This window comes from Capsicum annuum, chromosome 8, assembly GCF_002878395.1.
Source record: "Capsicum annuum cultivar UCD-10X-F1 chromosome 8, UCD10Xv1.1, whole genome shotgun sequence".
Classification (NCBI taxonomy): domain Eukaryota; kingdom Viridiplantae; phylum Streptophyta; class Magnoliopsida; order Solanales; family Solanaceae; genus Capsicum; species Capsicum annuum.
The window spans coordinates 144,456,823-144,472,933 of NC_061118.1; the positions used below are offsets into that span (position 1 = coordinate 144,456,823).

The 16,111-nt window shown below is 34.9% G+C and overlaps 1 long non-coding RNA gene across 2 annotated transcripts in view; it reads right to left on the bottom strand.

Moving 5' to 3' along the window:
• Positions 1 to 6,712, bottom strand: part of LOC124886397 — a 34,062-nt gene extending 27,350 nt beyond the window's left edge. The window contains exon 1 of one of the 2 annotated variants that reach the window (XR_007043521.1): positions 5,902 to 6,709. This is a non-coding gene — a long non-coding RNA (uncharacterized LOC124886397). Of the gene's footprint in view, positions 1 to 5,901 lie in introns of both variants that reach the window. The other variant, XR_007043522.1, reaches the window with a different exon arrangement.
• Positions 6,713 to 16,111: the final 9,399 nt, after the last annotated feature.

The following is a 16,111-nucleotide window of genomic DNA, read 5'->3' on the forward strand; positions in this document are numbered from 1 at the left end:
TGAAGGACCCAAAATTGTATGAAAATTTTTCTAAGTGTGAATTTTGGCTAAGTATTATAACCTTTCTTGGGCATATGCTTTCTAGTGAAGGGATCAAGGTGGATCCACAGAAAGTTGAGGCAGTTAAGAAATGGCGTAGACCTATGACTCCAACCGACAATAGGAGTTTCTTAGGTTGGCAAGCTACTATAGGAGGTTTGTGAAGAGTTTTTAATCTATTGTTGAACCACTGTCGAAGTTAACTCAGAAAAAGATTTAAGTTTTTATCATCTGATGCTTGTGTGGGTAGTTTTGAGAAATTGAAAGATAAGTTGACTTCTGTGCCTGGTTTTACCCTGCCCGAGGGTATTGATGGGATCATTGTGTACTATGATGCGTCCCGTGTGGGATTGGATTGTGTTTTGATACAGCATGGTAAGGTTGTGGCCTATGCTTCCCGGCAGCTTAAGGTTCGCGAGAGGAATTGCCTAACTCACGATCTAGAGTTAGCATCTGTGGTCTTTGCATTAAAAATCTAACGCCATTATCATGACTCGAAGGAAATCTGTTGGTGGAATAATATGAAGAAGGATGTGATGAATTTTGTTGGTAAGTGTATGGTTTGCCATCTAGTCAAGATTAAACATTTGAGGCCTGGTGTCTTGTCCCAAGAGATAGAGTTACCCATATGGAAGTGGTAGATGATTAATATGGATTTTATTACGGGTTTTACGTGGTCTCACAATCAGTATGATTCTATTTGGGTCATTATGGCTAGAATGACTAAGTCTGCTCACTTCTTGCCTGTGGGGACTAATTACTCAAGAGAAGATTATGCAAGGATATTCATTCAGAAGGTATTTCGGCTGCCTGGATCCCCGGTGTCTAATATTTATGATCGAGGTACGCAATTTTCTTCTCATTTTTGGCATTCTTTTCAGAAGGACTTGGGTACTTAGGTGAACCTTAGTACCGCTTTCCACCCTCAAATGGATGGACAAGCGGAATGGACTATTCAGACTTTAGAGAATATACTAAGGTCATGTTTGATTGATTTTAAAGGTAGTTGGGTTGATCATTGGCCTCTTATTGAGTTTTCTTATAACAATAGCTACCATTCTAGCATTTAAATGGCTCTTTTTGAGGCTCTTTATGGAAGAAGGTATAGGTCTCCTATTGGGTGGTTCGAGGTGGGTGAGACTAGGTTGTTTGGTCCTGACTTGGTTCACCAAGCCATGGATAAGGTGAAAGTGATTAGAGAAAGACTTAAGACTGCTCAGAGTCTCCAAAAGTCTTATGCAGATGTGAGGCAGAGGGAGTTAGAGTTTGAGTTTAGTGATTGGGTATCTTTGACCGTTTTTTCCATGAAAGGAGTTATGAGGTTTGGGAAGAAGGGAAACTTAGTCCCCATTACGTTGGTCCATATCATATTGTAAGAAAGATTGGGAATGTCATTTATGAGTTGGATTTATTAGCAAGTTTATCTTTGATTCATCCTATATTCCAATAGTTCTTGTTGAGGATGTTGGTGTTATGAATTCGTTGTATTATGAGGAAGTACCGATTGAGATATTGGATATGCGAGTTCATAGATTGAGGACAAAGGATATAGCTTCGGTGAAAGTCCTTTGGAGGAATAAAAAGGTGAAAGAAGCTACATAGGAAGTTGAGAAAGATATGAAATCCATGTACCCGTTCTTGTTCCCCGTGTTGGATGAAAGTGCTTGAGGTATGAGTTTCATTTCCCTTTTTAATTTGTCTTGGGTTCTGTTTGCATTCTTCATATTATCATGCTAAGGGTGTCTTAACTCATAATACTGAGGGAGGGGTGGGGTGGGGGTAATGTGACACCCCAAGTTTTCAAGCTTTAAACCCTCCAAGAGTTTAGTAATTGAATTGCCAAGTTTCTGAAATAATGTAAAAAAACTTCCAGTGACAACAGTCCAAGGTACAAATCATTATGGGACATAACAAGTTATGATGAGGACTTGTTGTATTGGCAGCAAGAAAGCCCAGGTTTTGGTCCTTTGATAATGAGTCCAGGGTACGACCTGTTGTGAGGCACAATGAGTCATTATGAAGGACTCGTTGTCATAACAAAAGGTTACCCAGGAGTCCAGCCTCTGACCGCGAGTCTTCATCACGACTCATGATGTCAGATAATGAGTCATGATGAGATACTCAGCATCATAATAGTGAGGTACCAAAATTTTGATCCTCGAGTAACAACTTTGGGCCACAACTCATAGTCAGGCCTCACGAGTCGTTACCTAAATTGTGACGACTGTTTCTAATTTTTCCTATACATTTTAATTAGGGTCCTTTTGGTCTTTTACTCCCTTTACACTTTCCCCATGACTTAAAAATACTCTAATGACCCTTTTACCATCAGTTATCAAAATAAAAATTTATTTTTACTCTTTAACTCCCAAGGCAAGAAACTAACATTGAAGCTCCAAATTTTAAATTTCTTTCAATTATTTGGTATTTCAGGCATGTCTCCCATACCTAAAGTTGTATTTTACATTATGCATAAATTGATTCAACATTCATGTGGTTTAATTATTGGGTATGAAATTGGGTTGGGGGCTTTTAATTGATTTCTACTTGAATTGTTTTCCAATGATTTAAACATGTTATTCATGCTTTGATTAATGGTTTTTGTGGGCTGAATGGGTGCATTACTATAGGGATTAAGATGGGGAATATGGGTTTCCCCAAATTGATGGATTTTTAGCTTGAAATTGGCATTAACCTCAACCCACCTTGTAAACTTGAAACTGAATATGGAAGCTCACATAGTTTAACTTACATTGAAAATATTGCATTGCAATAAAGGACAAATGGATAATACAAATAGTTTTGGGAATGCCCTTGGTGGCAGTGGTTTGGATATTAAAGGAACCTTGGGAGTCAAATGGTTATATAGATTGGTTTGGCATAATTGAATTAGCTTGCAAGCATATTGGTATGACGATATCATATTGGAAAATGCCTTAATAAAGACTCCTTAGTTGATAGTTGGATTTATATGTAAACTATTTTAATTTGCGTTTAAAGGAAATTGTGTAGCTTACTGTGAATGTGTAGTCCCAATGGGGAGCAACATTAGCAACCATGTTTGCTAACATGGGGATCTATGTGACCATGTGCTTGGTGCGCACTTTATAATTTGGATGGCTACCCCTTTGGTATGTTTAGCCTTTCCTCGTACATGCGGTTAACACGCACTGGGGCCTTTCAGCAGGGGAACTAAATCTATTTATCCCATGGGTTCCTTTAGGATGGAGCGAGCTAAACAGTTCAGGTTAATAGTTTAGACTTTCATGTACATGACCCTTTTCCCTATCCCGACATCTTATATATGTATATATAAGTGTTGTGCATGTGATTTTAACTGGATTTCTGGCAATAGCATTATTTTATTACTTTTTCTGAGTTATATGCCAGTGGTTGCTGCACTGACCATCCCTAGACACTGCATCATTTCATGATGTAGGGTCCAAGGAATTTTCTGTTATTCCTGTGCAGCGTTAAGTGGTGTGGCACATCGATTGAGTTGCTGTGAAGTGGTGAGCCTTCATCTTTTGGAAAGCCCTACCATTTCATTAGCTTTGTTTTCAGATTTTGGAAATTATGTGTTTTCTCTTGTCATGGTCGGGGGCATGTCCCGACCTAATTTGGTATTTCTGGATTCTAGAGGCTTTTGTGGACAAGTATGGGTTGGTTATTTTTTTGACTCTTAGTTTTCATTTGGTTTATCTATTCTTTTTATCATCATGTTTGATTGACTTCCGCTACATTCGTCTATTGTATTCTGAATGTTAGGCTAAGGGGATGGTCTTCGACTCACGGTGGGCTTGAGATACCCGTCACGACTAGGCCCTGGTTCGGATCGTGACATAAGTGGACACAAGTTGGTACATGCTTAACCACATAATTAGCTACTAAGAGTAGCTAAAACTACCTTCTCAGTGAATTCTCAAGATTTTCTAATTATTTTTAGTACTCAAGCTAACAAAAGAAAATAGAGAACTTCAATATACAGTGAAATACTTTTATTTCAAACCTTAAGGCTTATACAACTTGTTTCATACTAAGTTAAAAGTTAAAAATCACATTTAAGTAAACAACTATCCTAAAACAGTACAAACATAATTTCGTATTCTAGTATTCTAGCAAAAGATGGCACAGAAATCCTACTACGGACAACTAAGCGTTTGTAGAGTTTTTAAGCATTTTAGAGACCTTCCATGCTAAGTTAAAGGTTGCTTGCATCTTACGAACACAACAACCAAACAAAGAGATGGTTAAGCCATTAATTCCATGTTCAAATCATCCAAAACTAACATCAAACTACCCTTAAAGAGTTAGTTATATTCATTTGAAAACTCAGATGAACCAAACTAGCGTCTTAGCGAACTTTGCGATCAATAAAGTTCAACCAACCAGTACATATAAACACGTCTATATATTATAAATGGTAAAAACAAGGGAAGAAAGAAGTTTTACTAAATCTAAAGGCGATTAAGTAATGACTACATTTCAAGAGGATCAAGAATGCGTAAGAGGGAGGGATTAGCTTCTGATTTTAAAATGATAGTTCGGTCGGACTATACACAAGCTAACAGATTTATCAAAAATTCATCGAACAGTTAATTTGTGAGTATGAAATAATGAGCAAATCAAATTCTATTTTTTGGTGCTATGTTTTATATTATTTTTCCACTAATTAAATCCATGTCAGATATGAATCACATATTCCACATGTTTACACACAAGCAGTTGCTTATAGTGACAAGCAAGGCTGGACGAGTAACGAACAAAACAAGACGGGATAATTCATGCATATGCTTTAAACTCAAAATAATTCACATATTCACAAATTCAAAGTAAATAAAGGAGAAGGATAGGAAAATGAAAGTGGAACAAAGGTTGAATTTACGTAATAAACATAACATAGCTCTACATTTTCCATTTAAATACAAACTTCCCCAGCTATGTTATTAACTCTAATCCAACATGTTATTACCCATTAAAGACAACATATCCCCATGCGGTGACTAGCTTGAAGCAAAGAGAAGCTCATTCTCATATCCTCAATTCAGAAAAATGGCTAGAAATACCTGACCCATATTATGAAACTCATGGATTCACATAAACACTTTAAAACAAAAAATAGGCAGAAAGCAAAGGAATAAAGAGAAATTTGACATTATTTCACACTTTTATGTGCAAAGCAGCCTTTTCCTTAAACAAACAAATTTTAACAATTAAAAGAGACAAACATGTCCTTGAGCTCGATTTCCAGAGAACGAGTAGCAACACCACGCTTAAACATGTAACCAGACCACATATTCGCATAATCAAAATGGACGACTGGACGTATTTGAGTTTTAAACCTTTTCAGCCTCATCATACTAGTTTTATGGTTGCTAATGCATTGTAAAAGCATAGCCAAGGAGAGAAAAAATAAGTAGCTATTACTAAGGCCAGAACATCCAAATCAACATAGCTATAATCTTATAATGGGCAGCTAACCACACATATGCCCTCATACCTCATAGAGCTGGTCGAGCTAAATCACAAATCGTAAATATTTCACAAACACTCAATCAAATATGGACAATCAAAAAGACCAGAAAATTATTTTCATTTCACATTTTATGTTCATGATTATCCACACGAGAATGATAAACTCAGTCGATCAATAAATCACCAAAATTAGACATAATTTAACTAGACGGGATAAAATATACTCAAGTAATATCACAAGTTGCAAATACACATGATCTCAAACCCGTAAAATTTATTTCATTCAAATTTTTATACTTTGAGCCAGTCGGCTATCATCTCGACTAACCACATGATAAATGATTAACAAAACTAAGTACAACACAAGCAAGATGGGATAGAGTTTACCTTTTGTGGGGCAACAAACTAGGGCTTTGAGTCTTGAACTCCTCTATCAACTACCTCCGAATAGATTTTTAAAGGAAGCGGATGATAAACTTTAGCAAAATAAACTAAGAATATCAAGCTCTCAATTTAAGGTTGTAGAAACGATTTTTGAATCTAAAATCTATGGCTAAGATTTTACGAGTTTCACAGATGGCAATAGGAGAGGGATTCCCACTTTTTTTTTCTTCTTTTCCAAAATTGCAACAAACGCTATGCATTTATAGCTGAAAAAAATGGCTTGAACTCAAAAACTAGTTGTTTGAGAGTGAAGTCAGAATTGATTAGAAGAATTTCAGTAAGATAAAGACATATCTCAAAGAATCCAGATTTGATTTTGATTGCTCCTGACAAGGATAAGATTTTCAGGAGAAAACGCGCAATTGGTGAATCAAAGTCAACTATTGTGGATCTATGAAATCTTAGAGATGGATATGGATACTAACAGAGTTGGTAGTAGAGGTGTTTAGGTTATAGCTCATGTTCAGCATTTGTTGGGAAGAGAGATAATGTTGAAAAAGATTAGAGTGTAAGTACAAGACTAGGTTAGAGACTTGGACAATGTTTGTGGGTAATTGGGCTAAAAATGGGGTTTGGTTGTCGGGTTGGGGTGGTATGGGGCTGGTTTAAGTTATGTTTTAAGGAATGCAAATTATTTAAAGAAATTTCTTCAAACGGATAAGTGAATTAATCTAATTCCCAAATTAATTTGACTTAACTAATTTAATGATGTTTATTTTTTTTTAACTAAATTTTATTCAAAAGTACGTGTATATATGTGTGTGTGTATATATATATAAAATTTTCATACGTACAAGTACGTAGACACACGTGCCTGATTTCAAATATGTTCTAAAAATGGGGTTTGGTTGTTAGGTTGGGGTGGTTTTGGGCTGGTTTAAATTATGTTTTAAGGGACGCAAATTATTTAAAGAAATTTCTCCAAATGGATAAGTGAATTAATCTAATTCCCAAATCAATTTGACTTAACTAATTCAACGATGCTTATTTATTTTTAACTAAATTTTTTTCAAAAGTACGTGTATATATATATATGTGTGTGTATATATAAAAATTTTATAAGTACAAGTACGTAGACACACGTGCCTGATTTCAAATATGTATATATGTTATATTTTAAATACGTTTAGCTATAACACAAAATTAAATAAATAAAATAAAATAAAATAAAATAGAGTAAATTTACAAAAAAAAAAAATATATGATAATATAGCAAGGATTATGTTAATACACTAACATATATTTGCTTATTCATTTTAGAAAAATAGTGAAATAATAATTTATAGCATATATGCACATATGCATATATAGATATATAGAGAGAGAGAGACTATTATTTTTTTGTGTGCAAATTTATAAGACGAGATATTAGTATTTTAATAACAAAAGATAAGGAAAATTTCATTTTCAAACTATTAATGTTAAAAAGTAAAGAAAATATAGTTGGGAAAATATTTGACAATCCTAAGCATCGAGAAACTAATTTTATGAAAAAGAAGAGCCAAAATTGAATGTCAACAAGTACATCAAAACCTAATGGATATATATAATAACACCTTTTATTAGAAAATATTGAAGTATCATCAAGGAGGACATGATTGATTTTGTTATTGACTTATTCCAGAACAAAAAATTTACTAAATTATATATGTATACATGCCTTGATTTTAATTCCAGAAAAAAACTGACTCTTTAGAACATGTTGCACATTTTAGACTTATTAGCCTCTTTAACTTTTCTAATAAAAACATTCTAAAAGGCTAGAACTTAGGTTTGAATAATTTATTTTCTCATTTAGTTTTTGATAATCAATTTAGCTTTATGAAAGATAGGTTGATCATTGAAAATATTCAATTAGTTCACGAGATTTTTCGGGCTATTGCTCAGCTTAATAAGACTGGAAACAGAGTGATGAAATTGTATATGGTTAAGACTTGTTCTTCTTACCAAATTTGAATTTTCTGAATGTTGAACTAACTTAATTCATAATCTCATTTGAGGTGTTTTTCGTTCAGTCATCATGAATGGCTAGTAGATAGGTTTCTTTACCTCATCTCAGAAACTTAAATAGGAAATTTGACCCCTCATTTCTATCCTTATTTGTTTTAGCTGTTGAAGTATTCACTAAATATTTAATACTAAGTTGTATGATAATGAGAATTTTACTCTTTTTCTATATTAGGAAAAGGGCCACTAATTAACCATTTGACTTATACAGATGATATAGTTATTTTTGATCAACAAAACATTTTTTATTAGAAATTTTCATATTTACAAAGTCATCTTAACCCCATTTGTAACACTCTTTTCCTTCTCTAACAAACACAAAAAGACCAACTAATACTAATATAAAAATTCCAAGCCTCCTATATCACTTTACTCTATATTGCTTCTTTATCCTTGTTTTGTCTTTGTACTGAGGTCTCCTATACAATGTGTCAAAAATTTTATATTTGTGTTCCTACTGCACTTGTTTACTCACCTATTGTTGTCTGATCACCTAGTGATTCCAAGTTGCCTTATTATGAGATAGATTGTTGCTGCCAATATCGCCCATGTACGTGAATACCCTACTTACTTTTATTTTTTTTCACTTTCTCCATAATTCTTTCACGTCAACTCTGTGAACCTGGATCCCCATTCAATTCAAAATGTCTCCTAGGCATATTTTTGAGAACATATCCTCGAAAAACAAGTGATCAGTATAGTTTTAGTGGTGGGAGTTCAAAATATATCAGATCTGTGAAGAATCATATTAAGAGATATGAACTCAACACAAGAAAGAAAGTCAACAGGGAGAAGAGTTTCTTCCTAATAGCCTCCAGAATTAACAAAATGAGAATCAATATAGTATTCATGAATAAGAGATTGTTATTCAAGTATATAAGGTGTTCAGTTTATGTAGGTTAAAAAAAAAAGAACAAATTATTTGACAACATAGTCAGAAAGGTCGTGAATAGATTAGGAGGATGGAAAGAAAAATGTTATCTTATAGAGGAAAAATAATTCTCATTAAACAAGTTTTACAAGCTCTTCCCTCCTATACCTCACAACCTTCATTCCTTCGGAAGTTATTTTAATTTACTAGTGAAACACTTTGTCAATTTCATTTGACGCTTAAAACAAAAATAAAAGAAATACCATTGAAGCTCTTGGAGAAGTTATGCTATCAAAGTCCGATCGAGGGAGGAATAGGAATCAAAAGAACCGAGTGATAGCAAATTCGGAATATAAAATGGAGTATATGTACCTTAATCTATTGCAGTGGAAGTGTTGAATTTGCTACTGATACAATTGCCCCAAGTCAATCTTAGTCTTTCAAGGAAACGGAGAGTAGATCCACAAACTAAAGCCTTTTATTTGGATTTTTGTTGATGTTACTGGTTTTGGTCACTTGAATACCTCTCGGAGGAAGAAGAATTGTAACATATATAGGAAGTGGAAGAAACCATTCCCCCAAGATTCAAAATTGAATCTTATCTACTCTTTTCTCTCTTAATATGTCAGATAACCCAAAAACAATTAAAATCAGGTCGGGTCGGTCCACATAGGCGACCCATGACCCGTAATTCAACATCTCCCACTTCGCACATGTTGGACTAGACCCGCACCAGTACGATATCAGCAAATCACCAATTCATACAGCAAATAGTTCGTGCGACCTGTGAGCATTACGAGCTTTACCTTTAAGGTTTTATAAGCTACATTTAGGAATCCAATAACTTGAGGAAAGAATTCTCTACTAATATGAGGATACTAATACTCACAATACCCTAGATTTCATTCACTACTTTAGTAGTTACTTATCCAATCCCTCATCCTCTTAAAGAGGTGAACTCGAGTTCATGATTAACTTTATATACACAATTACACTTGACTCTTATATGGTTAGTGTAATAGCCTACTTGTGTAAACAAGTTAATATATTCATTTTAATTGTCTTCCCTTTTTACTCGAATCTATCTGTTCCAAATCAACTGCTTTCTTAGACATGCACCGCATTGCCGAATCTCTCATGGCTATTAGTAACATGCTAAAGTAGCAACACCGATTGAAACTTCAAGAACAATTAAAGGTCTAAGGGTATTTCAATAAAAAGCTAAAATAACTTTTTAGGATCTCACACAATGAAGAAACAGGGATTTATTCTTTCATTAATCCCATTGGTCGTCAAGCACACGTGGTATGAAACACGTGTTACGATGTTATCACCTTATGTTGGTGCGTGTGTCTCATTCTCCTAATCATTCAACATCGTACAGATCTAGGTCTAGACACCTCTAAATGTCTAACCTGAGTTTCTTTCTTTAATAATCCCCAAATTCATATTCTTAGAGAAACTCACATCTGGCTTTACAAAATAAGTCATTATCTTATGGTGGAATCTTTCTCTTCACGTTCCTCAATGTAAGAGGTGATTGCTCATGTGAGAGAGCCAACCTCGCGACTTGTTCGACACACTGTATTAATAAAACACATTTACGCATGCATATTAGATTGAACATAAATTCAGGATTCTTATATTGATAATAATTATAATCAAGTCATCATCAATACATGGACATAATCATATCCTACATAATCCTAGAGCCATAACATATTTCTCAAACAAGTCTCTAGATATCGCCTTAGTAAAAGGATCAGCTATCATTTCTCGTGTCGGAATGTATTGTAAATTTATTTCTCCACTTGCTACTATGTCTCTTATAAAGTTATAATTAATATCAATGTGTTTGGTATTGCTGTGATATTTAGGATCCTTCGTACATGCGATAGCCGCTTGATTGTCACAATATAAAATCATAGGACCCTTAGGATTCTTTGCGATATTCAAATGCTCAAAGAATCTCTTCAACCAAATAGCTTCTTGTACTGCAGATGTACAAGCCACAAATTCTGATTCCATAGTTGACAGGGTGGTGCAAGTTTGTTTCTTGCTTTTCCGTGAAATTGCACCACCATTTAGCAATAAAGCGTAACCAGAAGTTTATTTTCTATCATACCGATCACCAGCCCAATCAGCATCTGTATAACCTCTTATGGATAAATCGGATCCACTATAGGATAGTGAATAATCAGCAGTTCCCTTCAGGTATCGAAAAATTCTCTTTAATGCTTTCCAATGATCTCTTCCAAGATTAGATTGATACCTGCTAACCAGACCTACGGCATAACAAATGTGTGGGCGAGTACACATCATAGCGTACATCAAACTCCCAACTGCACTGGAATATGGTACTCAAGACATGTCTTCTTTTTCCTTTTTAGTCTTTAAACATATTTCAAGGCTTAAAGTTTCACCTCTTGCTATAGGAGTATCCATGGATTTGCAACTATTCATTCGAAAACGTTCCAAAATTTTCGTTATATATGTTTCTTGAGATAAACTCAAAATTTTCTTGGAACGGTCTCTTTGGATTTTAACACCCAATATATAGTCTGCTTCACCCATATCTTTCATGTCAAATGAATTTGAAAGCCATGACTTAACAGTTTTTACATACTCCAAATTATTTCCAGCTAATAAAATATCATCCACGTAAAGCGAAAGAATCACAAACATTTCATTGGACTTTTTCACATGGATGCAATGGTCTTCATCGATCATAGTGAAATCAAATGAAATCACTTCCTTATGAAATCTCAAGTACCACTACCTTAAAGACTGCTTAAGGCCATATATAGATCTGTTTAATTTACAAACCTTCTTTTCTTGGCCTTTAACAACAAAACCTACAGATTGTTCCATGTAGATTTCCTCTTTTAGTTCTCCATTGAGAAAAGCTGTCTTTACGTCCATTTGGTGTAATTCTAAATCTAAACGTGCAACTATAGACAAAAGAAGGAAAATTGAGGTGAATTTCACAACTGGTGAAAAGGTTTCGTCATAATCTATTCCAGCCTCTTGAGTAAAACCTTTTGCCACCAATCGTGCTTTGTGTCTTTCTATTGATCCATCTGATTTGCGTTTTACTTTGATAATCCATTTGTTCCCAATAGCTTTACGCCCAGAAGAAAGATCAACTAGATCCCAGACTTTATTGATTTTCATGGACTCTAATTCTTCTCTCATTGTTTTTATCCATTCATCTTTTTCAAAACTCGATAAAGCCTCAGTCACAGAATTAGGTTCATCCAATTCTGTAGGAGATACCAGAAAGACATAATCCTCAATTTCATAAAATCTTTTAGGCACACCTTTTTTGGTACTCTTACGTAATTGAAGTTCATATTCCTCAATAGGATTTTGGGATTCACAACTCCCACTTGGACCAGGAATCATTTCTTGACCAATAAAATTATCAAGCATGTCCTGTGACATTATTTGATCATCTGAATTCAACATTTCGTAAAGAGGCTCATTTTCCTTTATTTCATTTCTTTTTGAAAAATTATTTTCCAGGAATGTGACATCTCGTGATTCAATTTCAGTAGTACTTCTATCTTCCAATTCACCAATGAACACATATCCTTTGGAATGTTCAGAGTATCTTATAAAGATACATTTCTTTCCTTTTGGACTTAGTTTTCCAAACTTACCAAAATGATTTTTAATATATGCAGCACAACCCCGAGGTCGTAGATCATTAAAGTTTGGTTTATTACCAGTCCATAGTTCATAAGGAGTAGAAGATACTGATTTAGAAGGCACTTTATTCAATATGTAGGCCGCAGTTAATAACGCATCTCCCCAGAAGGATATTGGTAAATTTGACTGGGCCATCATAAACCTTGTCATATCCAACAATGCTCTATTCCTCCTTTCGGCTACACCATTTTGTTGAGGTGTATAAGGAGTAGTCAATTGTCTGACAATGCCTTTTTCAATACACAGTTCTTCAAACTGTTTTGACAAATATTCACGTCCCCTGTAGGTTTTTAATGTCTTTATATTTTGTCTAATTGATTCTCAACTTCATTCATATATCTTTTGAAGCATTCAAGTGCTTCTAATTTATGAGATATCAAATAGACATAACAAAAAAGCGTGAAATCATCAATGAATATAATGAAATATGAAGCACCAGTCCTTGCTCTCACATTCATTGGACCACAAATATCAGAATGGATTAATTGCAATGGAAATTCGGCTCTTTTAGCCTTCCCAAATGGTTTACGTGTAATCTTTCCGGCAAGACAATTTTGATAAGTTGGCATTTCAATTTTGGAGAAAGAACCTAGATGTCCTTCCTTTGCCAATCTATTCATTCGGTCTTGCCCTATGTGACTCAATCTAGCATGCCATGTAATTATATTAACATCATTATTACTAGAATAATATGACATTACACAACGGTCAACATAATAGCCATAAGTTGAAGGATTACAATCTAAAACAATAAAGTAGTCATAGCGATGTCCAAAACCATAAAAAAAATATTATCTAGAGTAATTCTTACATAATTACGACTAAAGAACAAATTAAAACCAATATCTAAAAGAACAGACATAGATACTAAGTTTCGTCGAATTTCTGGAGCAAATAGGACGTCATGCAACATTAAAGACCGGCCTTCACGCAAATCTACTTTGCAAGTGCCAATCCCTTTGACTTCAAGTCTTGCATTATTTCCTACATAGATCCACCTTGATCCAGGTGAAACTCGACAAAACTCCACAAACATTCTTGATCTCGACTTATATGGTCGGTGGCTCCTAAGTCTACAATCCACATAGGATAAGATTCAGTTAATAAAGCAGTGCTAGAAACATATGTAGCACTTAGAGATGCATTTAGAAATGCTACATTTTTACCTTCAAGACATTCACGAGCAAAATGCCCCAGATTTTGGCAATGTAGCACTTCATCTTGCTCTTGTCTTTCTTCTTGAAAAACTATTTCTTCTTCTTGAAGTTTGGCCTGTTCTTTTTCTCAAAGGGACCTTCTTCGTTCTCTTTACCTTTCCCATTCTTTTTCCACTTCTTATTACGCTTGAATCCTGAAGAGTCCTTACCACTTGATTCAGCCATAAAGGCATTAGAAGCATCTTTAGCAGCACCAAGCCGTTCATCTTCAAGTTCAACGTGGCGTGCAACATCAAAAAATTTTTGATGCTGTCATTGTGGGTTAAGTTGACCTTCAGGTGTTCTCAACTATTGGGAAGAGATCGGATCACTTCCTGAACCTGCTACTCATCTGAGAGAAATGACCAACACTTTTGAGTTGAGCTATTATATTCGACATCACCCTAAGGTGTTGTTTGATGTTCTGATCATAACGCTTCTTGTAAGTGTCAAACTTGATAGTCAGTTGTCTCAGGCGGGTAATAGAAGTACCCCCATATGTTCGCAAGTTTGTCCAGATGGCATTGGTAGTAGGAAATTCCTCACACTCATGTATGAGGTCATCAACCACAGAACTTACTATGATTCCACGTGCAATAGAATCAACCTTTTTCCAAGCTTTGTAAGCTTCAAGGTCTCTCCTGTGTTGTGCAGTATTGCCCTCTTCTGGTAGACTTAAGACATGGTTAATACCTTCGAAAGCATTTTGATCTTCTAGTACATACCACATCTTACGACTCCAAATATCGTAGTTGTCTCCATTAAGTTTTTCTCCTTTATTCAAGTCAGCAATTATGCTTTTAGATGCCATGTCTGTTATTAAGAGACAATTACGCAAGTATATTATCAATTACGCATGCAAGTTACATATTCAAGTAAATCATTTCACATAAAGGTTTCATATTTAGTATATATTCGAAAGGACACTTAAGAATCCAATCATCATATATTAACTAAACACTAAGCCAAAATTAGAAATTAATTTCTTAATATGTATTAAAACGATAGCTTTCAATTAAGTCGTTTTAAACTCAAATAAATGAGCGTAATTCAAAAAGACATAACCAACTTAATTTATATATAACATAAAGTTAAGAAATAACTACATGTTGCAAGTCACAAGTCAATCTAAAGATAAAAGTCATACCACAAATATTCTAGACGACTTATGTACACCCAAAAAGGCTCGCTACGCCAATTCTCATGGTAAACATCAATTAATCGCCAGCCCCAAGGTTCACGGGAAGAATTTACTAAAATAGCTAATGCTTCCCAATCCGAGATTTCTACATAGTTTTCTAGTTCTACAAGTTTCAATTCAAATAACTGAATAAAACTAGCAACTGAGACATTAGGTGACATCTTAAAAGACTTGAACTCTTTTAACTTCTTCTCTCTTTCCCTTCGAATAGCCCTTTTATTCCGTAACAAATTTTGTGTCTCCCTGGGGACACCATTTCGAATGATCTCACGACCTCAAAAACATGCCCTTCAGCGACGTACTCTTCTACCTTGTCTCTTTGCTCGACATCTAGAACTCCCACTTGGAGTGATTCGAGTTTATCCCCGTTCAGCCATTTCTGAAATGGAAACCAAGAAACATTTAAGAATGGATTTACCACTCAATATGACACATAAGTTATAATTCATCGTAGAAGATTAAATCTGTTATAGAATTAAAATTATGGACTAATAAGGACAAGAATAATATTAAGTCTAATTCAACCACATATTTATTTAATCCATATTAATGAATAATGACAAAATATGACATAATTTTAAAACATTCATTTCCATTACATATTATGGAATAATTTCATTAAAAAAAAATCCCAAAGGAAATTGATTACAAAAATACTACAACAACAACAACAAACCCAGTGTATTCCCACTTAGTAGGGTCTGGGGGGGGGGTAAGATGTACGCAGTCCATACCTCTACCTCTGATGAAGTAGAAAGGCTGTTTCCGAAAGACCCCCGGCTCAAGGCACAAGATATCACACAAATACATAGTAAAGCACAGAAGCAGATGACATAACATAAATACGGCACCCATAAGGAATATAAAACAGAGGAAAGCAGAGGAAAGCACACAGATTCGTAATAAGCATGGAACACTGAATACGGAATCATAACGGGAATAAAAAATAAAAAACCCCCACCAAGTAATTCCCTACACTAGCGACCCAATCTGGCCCTACTCTTCTGCCGTAATTCGCGTCTTCCAGACCTTCCTATCTAGGGTCATGTCCTCGGTGAGCTGTAACTGTTCCATGTCCCGCCTAATCACCTCACCCCAGTACTTCTTCGGCCTACCCCTACCCCGCCTAAAACCATCCAACGCTAGCCTCTCACACCTACGGACCGG